This window comes from Procambarus clarkii, chromosome 45 (genome assembly GCF_040958095.1).
Source record: "Procambarus clarkii isolate CNS0578487 chromosome 45, FALCON_Pclarkii_2.0, whole genome shotgun sequence".
In the NCBI taxonomy this organism is placed as follows: domain Eukaryota; kingdom Metazoa; phylum Arthropoda; class Malacostraca; order Decapoda; family Cambaridae; genus Procambarus; species Procambarus clarkii.
This window is the reverse complement of record NC_091194.1, coordinates 17,369,351-17,377,389: the sequence shown is the minus strand read 5'-3', so window position 1 is coordinate 17,377,389 and position 8,039 is coordinate 17,369,351. Positions and strand designations below refer to the sequence as shown.

Here is an 8,039-nt window from a genome sequence, read left to right as displayed (position 1 = left end):
TAGTCCCTGGTGGCACTCTGTTAGTCCCTGGTGGCACTCTGTTAGTCCCTGGTGGCACTCTGTTAGTCCCTGGTGGCACTCTGTTAGTCCCTGGTGGCCCTCGTTAGTCCCTGGTGGCACTCTGTTAGTCCCTGGTGGCACTCTGTTAGTCCCTGGTGGCACTCTGTTAGTCCCTGGTGGCACTCTGTTAGTCCCTGGTGGCACTCTGTTAGTCCCTGGTGGCACTCTGTTAGTCCCTGGTGGCCCTCGTTAGTCCCTGGTGGCACTCTGTTAGTCCCTGGTGGCCCTCGTTAGTCCCTGGTGGCACTCTGTTAGTCCCTGGTGGCACTCTGTTAGTCCCTGGTGGCACTCTGTTAGTCCCTGGTGGCACTCTGTTAGTCCCTGGTGGCCCTCTGTTAGTCCCTGGTGGCACTCTGTTAGTCCCTGGTGGCCCTCGTTAGTCCCTGGTGGCACTCTGTTAGTCCCTGGTGGCCCTCGTTAGTCCCTGGTGGCACTCTGTTAGTCCGTGAAGTGTGTACAAATCAGTGTACACAAATTATGTTAGTGTGTATATTAAGAAATACAGACACCATCTCATCCCCATACATGAAAGTATAATGAAAAATATACACATGGAAGTGCAGTTATACACATGCAAAACTTCCAAGATACAATCCAGTCTTCATTGGTGGAATACAAGAATACTTATACATGTTTAACGTACACGGAGGAGATTTGTTAATGTATTTTTTGTTGTTGTATGAATAGCAGTATACATTAGAGGAAAACATGAATTATGTATTAAGAAACAAGGATTGTATTACATAATTAATATCTCACTTGTGTCAATTATTAAAATGTCAACATTGCGAAATGTATAAATTGATATTTCAAATTTTTGCTGAAGGGAGATATATATATATATATATATATATATATATATATATATATATATATATATATATATATATATATATATATATATATATCCTGACCCCTTCTCAGTGTTATATAGTCATAATGGCTTGGCGCTTTACCCTGATAGCTCCCTACAGCATTTTGTAACAGCATTTCTCTAAAAATAAAACTCTCCATATGATATATAGAAGACACATATTGAAATAGGGCCCATTTAAAAGTTTAATTTATCAAACAAGTTTTGAATCTGAGGTGTAATACAGTGGCCGGTGTTTTTAGTGTAGTTAGTGGTGCAACGGTCACTCTCTTTCCCGTTTTCTGTTAGCAGGTTAACCTTTCAGTGTCTCTTTCTATATCTCTACCTCTCTTTCTCTTCATATTTCTGCTTCTCTCTCTCTCTCTCTCTCTCTCTCTCTCTTTCTCCTCTCTCCCTGTCTCTCCTTCTCTCCTCTGACTCTCTCTCTCCTGAGAAATTCTCAGCCTGTCTCTTTGGGTTAATATTTTCTACTTAAGTAATATGAGGTGAAAGTAAGTGATGGAACTATCGCACTAAAGTGATGGAGCTATCGCACTAAAGTGATGGAGCTATCATCCTATAGTGATGGAACTATCGCACTAAAGTGATGGAGCTATCATCCTATAGTGATGGAACTATCGCACTAAAGTGATGGAGCTATCATCCTATAGTGATGGAGCTATCATCCTATAGTGATGGAACTATCGCACTAAAGTGATGGAGCTATCATCCTATAGTGATGGAACTATCGCACTAAAGTGATGGAGCTATCATCCTATAGTGATGGAGCTATCATCCTATAGTGATGGAACTATCGCACTAAAGTGATGGAGCTATCGCACTAAAGTGATGGAGCTATCATCCTATAGTGATGGAACTATCGCACTAAAGTGATGGAGCTATCATCCTATAGTGATGGAACTATCGCACTAAAGTGATGGAGCTATCATCCTACAGTGATGGAACTATCGCACTAAAGTGATGGAGCTATCGCACTAAAGTGATGGAGCTATCATCCTATAGTGATGGAACTATCGCACTAAAGTGATGGAGCTATCATCCTATAGTGATGGAACTATCGCACTAAAGTGATGGAGCTATCGCACTAAAGTGATGGAGCTATCATCCTATAGTGATGGAACTATCGCACTAAAGTGATGGAGCTATCATCCTATAGTGATGGAACTATCGCACTAAAGTGATGGAGCTATCATCCTACAGTGATGGAACTATCGCACTAAAGTGATGGAGCTATCGCACTAAAGTGATGGAGCTATCATCCTATAGTGATGGAACTATCGCACTAAAGTGATGGAGCTATCATCCTATAGTGATGGAACTATCGCACTAAAGTGATGGAGCTATCGCACTAAAGTGATGGAGCTATCATCCTATAGTGATGGAACTATCGCACTAAAGTGATGGAGCTATCGCACTAAAGTGATGGAGCTATCATCCTATAGTGATGGAACTATCGCACTAAAGTGATGGAGCTATCGCACTAAAGTGATGGAGCTATCATCCTATAGTGATGGAACTATCGCACTAAAGTGATGGAGCTATCATCCTATAGTGATGGAACTATCGCACTAAAGTGATGGAGCTATCATCCTATAGTGATGGAACTATCGCACTAAAGTGATGGAGCTGTCGTCCTAAAATGATGGAACTATCGCACTAAAGTGATGGAACTATCGCACTAAAGTGATGGAGCTATCATCCTATAGTGATGGAACTATCGCACTAAAGTGATGGAGCTGTCGTCCTAAAATGATGGAACTATCGCACTAAAGTGATGGAGCTATCGCACTAAAGTGATGGAACTATCGCACTAAAGTGATGGAACTATCGCACTAAAGTGATGGAACTATCGCACTAAAGTGATGGAACTATCGCACTAAAGTGATGGAACTATCGCACTAAAACGTTAAGTGGATTTATCCACACCCACTCAGACCTCCACTCTTAAGTCCCATTTAAAGGATTTAAGCGATTTATGCTAAGATTTCCCTGCCTCCATTTAAACCTATTTAAGGGGAAGTTTCAAATCTCTCCCATTAGAAGTTGGTTCCAAGGCTCAATATGTCCCTGCGGCCCGGTCTCTGACTAGGCCTAAAGGTTGGTGGTCTGTTCAACCAGGCTGTTAGACGTCGTTGTTCGTATACATTCGGTGATTCGACACCTTCAATATTTTTTTGAGGTTTAAATGTTCAAAAACATATTTAGCCTTATTTAGTCTCAAGTAATGGATTTATTTAACCAAATAAAGGATTTATAATCCAATTCTCAGACAGGATAAATTAAGCAAAATTGGCAGCGGATTAAAGGTATTTTTAATTTGTTAATTTGTTTAATTAGTTTTTCTAAGATTTCAGCTCCAACTCAAGGAAATAAAGCAATAAAGTGTTTTTTATTTCTAAGTGGGCCAATTAATCTATTAAATACTAAGTTTAATAATCTATTAAAGTACTTCAAAGTGATTACCATTTACTTGTCAAGAATTTATGCAAATTCTCTAAAAATAGATCTGAACACAATGCAAATATTTCAACGTAATCCATGGATTTACCAGCGTGAGAAGGATTACAAAAAAAAGTTTTTAGGATTTTATACCAATACTAATGATAGGATAATCGTCACGCTAGATACGGGATTAATGTATGATTTTTAGGGTCCAAGGTAATCCAGCCTCAAACATTTTTCACCGCTTACTCAAGAGATTAACTTAATGGATTTATCTCTTCTGATGATACATGGATTTTATAAATTGAGGATTTCCAATTCAATATACTAAGAATATATAATTATCCTCCTAAGTCATTAGTAATATAATTACATATAATTACATATAATTACATTAGTAATATAATTACATATAATCTTTATCCACTTAAAGGATTAGTATATAATTCAGGGCTTTACTTTATCCACTAAAAGTATTACAAAATAACTCATGGATGTATTTGATCTACTTTAAGTATTAACGATACAATTTAGGGGTATATCTTATCCACTCCTAGGATTAATATGATACAATTAGGATATTTACTTGTACTAAGTAAAGGATTAGCATCACATCTCCCGCGCGCTAGGATTCACCTCACTTGCATCCAGACAGCATCTTTAAGAAACTTCACTGGCATCAGCAGTCGTAAATTTCTTCTGAAGAAAATAAATCCTTCACAATCCTTCCTCGCCCACTCTTTATCCCTGTCTCTGTTTCTCTGTGTCTGTCTGTCTCTCTCTCTCTCTCTCTCTCTCTCTCTCTCTCTCTCTCTCTCTCTCTCTCTCTCTCTCTCTCTCTCTCTCTCTCAACAGTCGAGATATAATCTGCCAGTGTGTGATAGAGCGAGAGATTTCTGTATTTCGCTTGTTAAAGCATTGCTTAATCTTGCAAGCAATCTGTGTGTGGGTTGCAAGAGGCCAATGCACGGGTACAGAAGATGCTTTAGGACCGCTATAACCAGATAAGACGACCAGAAGATGGTATTCCACCAGTGGTACTCGATGACTTGTTTGAGACGGGTGGGAGAAGAGGGCATTTAAGTGTTACTTATGTCGAAAGTCGAATCCACTTAAAGAGGCTGTGATCATCAGGTGGTTTGGTCAGTGAATCAAGTCTACATTTGAAAGCCTTTGAAAGCCTTTGAAAAGTAGGCTTTTGAAAGGCCTACTTTTGAAATTCTTCATCTTGTGTTCTAGCTCCAGGAGTTGCCAAAAGGAAACCTGTGTCACAGAACAACTGCTGTTTTCCATCTCAGCCAATCAATCCAGCAGACACCTGGTTGGTGTTGTTTTCCGGCAGACACCTGGTTGGTGTTGTTTTCCGGCAGACACCTGGATGGTAGTGTTTTCCAGCAGACAACTGGATATCTTCCAGCAGACACCTGGTTGTTGTTTTCCAGCAGACACCTGGCTATCTTTCAGCAGACACCTGGTTGTTGTTTTCCAGCAGACACCTGGATATCTTCCAGCAGACACCTGGTTGTTGTTTTCCAGCAGACACCTGGATATCTTCCAGCAGACACCTGGTTGTTGTTTTCCAGCAGACACCTGGATGATATCTTCCAGCAGACATCTGGTTAGTGTTGTTTTCCAGCAGACACCTGGATGATATCTTCCAGCAGACACCTGGATGATATCTTCCAGCAGACACCTGGATGATATCTTCCAGCAGACATCTGGTTAGTGTTGTTTTCCAGCAGACACCTGGATGATATCTTCCAGCAGACACCTGGATGATATCTTCCAGCAGACATCTGGTTAGTGTTGTTTTCCAGCAGACACCTAATTGGTGTTGTTTTCCAGCAGACACCTGGATGATATCTTCCAGCAGACACCTGGATGGTGTCTTTCAGTGATGGCTGAAGACTGCTTCCCACAACAGTTAATGGAACCATCCAGGGATGAAAACATTCTAGATTTTTGGGGGTTAGCTAGAAAACATCCTAGTTAACCAAGAGGAGTGATAAAGGTTCTTGAAATAGGCCGCGGTTTCTGAAATAGGCAGCGGTTTCTGAAATAGGCAGCGGTTTCTATAATAGGCAGCGGTTTCTGAAATAGGCAGCGGTTTCTATAATAGGCAGCGGTTTCTGAAATAGGCAGTGGTTTCTGAAAAAGGCAGCGGTTTCTGAAATAAGCAGCGGTTTCTGAAATAGGTAGTGCTTTCTGAAATAGGCAGCAGTTTCTGAAAAAGGCAGCGGTTTCTATAATAGGCAGCGGTTTCTGAAATAGGCAGCGGTTTCTATAATAGGCAGCGGTTTCTATAATAGGCAGCGGTTTCTGAAATAGGCAGCGGTTTCTATAATAGGCAGCGGTTTCTGAAATAGGCAGCGGTTTCTATAATAGGCAGCGGTTTCTGAAATAGGCAGCGGTTTCTATAATAGGCAGCGGTTTCTGAAATAGGCAGCGGTTTCTGAAATAGGCAGCGGTTTCTGAAATAGGCAGCGGTTTCTATAATAGGCAGCGGTTTCTGAAATAGGCAGTGGTTTCTGAAAAAGGCAGCGGTTTCTGAAATAAGCAGCGGTTTCTGAAATAGGTAGTGCTTTCTGAAATAGGCAGCAGTTTCTGAAAAAGGCAGTGGTTTCTATAATAGGCAGCGGTTTCTGAAATAGGCAGCGGTTTCTATAATAGGCAGCGGTTTCTATAATAGGCAGCGGTTTCTATAATAGGCAGCGGTTTCTGAAATAGGCAGCGGTTTCTATAATAGGCAGCGGTTTCTATAATAGGCAGCGGTTTCTATAATAGGCAGCGGTTTCTGAAATAGGCAGCGGTTTCTGAAATAGGCAGCGGTTTCTATAATAGGCAGCGGTTTCTGAAATAGGCAGCGGTTTCTGAAAAAGGCAGTGGTTTCTGAAATAAGCAGCGGTTTCTGAAATGGGGAGCGTACGAATTGGGAAATTGAACATTGCCCTAATGTGGACTAGAGGGAAAGTTACGGGAAGCAGAAACAAAGAACATATATATATATATATTTAGTTTATATATGTTAGTTTAGTTTATAACGCGTTGTTAAGGCTGCCATTGTCTCTGCTGGTGTGTCTGAGCAACATTGTGCCGTCAGCCAAGCTTAATCCAAGCTTTGCAAACATGAGACCTCCCCCCCCCCCTCCCCTCAACCCACACACCTGAAAGCACAGGAAATGACAGACGTCTCGGACTGTCGTGGACCATTTAGGAAGTGCAATATGGTACAAAATGGACCGAACCGCCAAAATATATTTTTTTCAGATGCGTGGATTGTTTAATTTTCAGTCTAATTTAACATTTGCATGACACTTTCTGTCTGTTTTGCATTTTTTTGTATTTTTGCATTTGTATAATTTTCGCGCAGGAGGAAGAGATGCGATTATGATACATATGTATACTATACAAACCACCAGGGAATATGTATACTAGAAACTACAATGAAAACTTCATACTAGAAACTTCCGGAGTACCCGAAGTCTTCTTTCTGACCTGCTTTATTCCGACTTATCCTCCAGTAACGACATAGTACGTATGGCGACTATTGGGTCAAACGAACAAAAAATGGACTGTTTAATCGAACCAAATTCACGTTAATGAATTAGCGATATTACTGAATTATCACTGTATTATTGAATTAGCCCAACTGGGCTAATTTTAAGGTGTCAAAGTAACCTAACCATATGTCCGAACTATCTTAGGTCTAATATGTGTACTATTTGAATTAGGCCTAATATAGTACATATATATATATGTGCTTTATTAAGCCTAGAAATGTGTAAATTTAGCTGTAGGCTTTTTTCCTTGCCTCCTGTACAGAGTAGTACAAAACGTGGACATTGTTCGCAGCAACAGTCTATTTTTGTACGTACGACCATATAGACGGTATGAGATTATGGGAACAGAATGAGGGAGCGCATTCACTGGGAGAGAGGGAGAGGTGAGGAAGGGAACTACAGGTGGAAGGGGAAATGGAAGATGATGGGAAAGAGAAGATGAGGGGAAAGGAAATGTACGGGAGTAGTAGGGAGTAAGAGCCACAGACGATATTTTTTTTTGGGGAGAGGACCCCTGTGGACTGTAAGAGCCACAGACGATATTTTTTTTCAGAAAATATCGTCTGTAGCTCTTAGAGGTTTTCAGGCAAATTTGGGGAGTCACAGATTTGGAAGTAAGGAATTCTTATGAGAAAAATAATTTCCGAGATCTTAGAAGTTTGTTAATCATTCTTATGATGAAAATAAGTAGGAAAATCTTAAAGAAAAGTTTTAGAAAAAATCGTGTTTGTGTCACAGCATTTCCAGGTAAACTCTATGGACAACCTTTGCCCGTTTTCAATCACACATTTGTAAAAGGACCATTTTCAGAGAATATTGTCTTAGATGTTTTGTTAAGGAAAACAGACAACTTATCCATAACATTTAGTTTTATATCCATTTACGGCTATTTCGCCTGTAATCTGTGAAAACTTGTCAGAGTCCATTTTATACCCAATTTTCGGCAGAGTCCAGTTTATGCTCAAATTCGCCAGTCTACTTTGAGAGCAAAATTAGTCAGAGACTGTATTTAGCTCATATTTCATCAGAGTCCAATTATCAACAGAAATTCATCAGTCTACTTTGAGAGCAAAATTAGTCAGAGACAGTATTTAGCTCATATT

General features: G+C 40.2%; 1 protein-coding gene across 1 annotated transcript in view; it reads right to left on the bottom strand.

Moving 5' to 3' along the window:
• The window catches only part of LOC123770091 (zwei Ig domain protein zig-8), a 300,742-nt gene that overhangs the window by 20,053 nt on the left and 272,650 nt on the right, over positions 1-8,039 (bottom strand). The gene's annotated exons all lie outside the window — the stretch shown is intronic.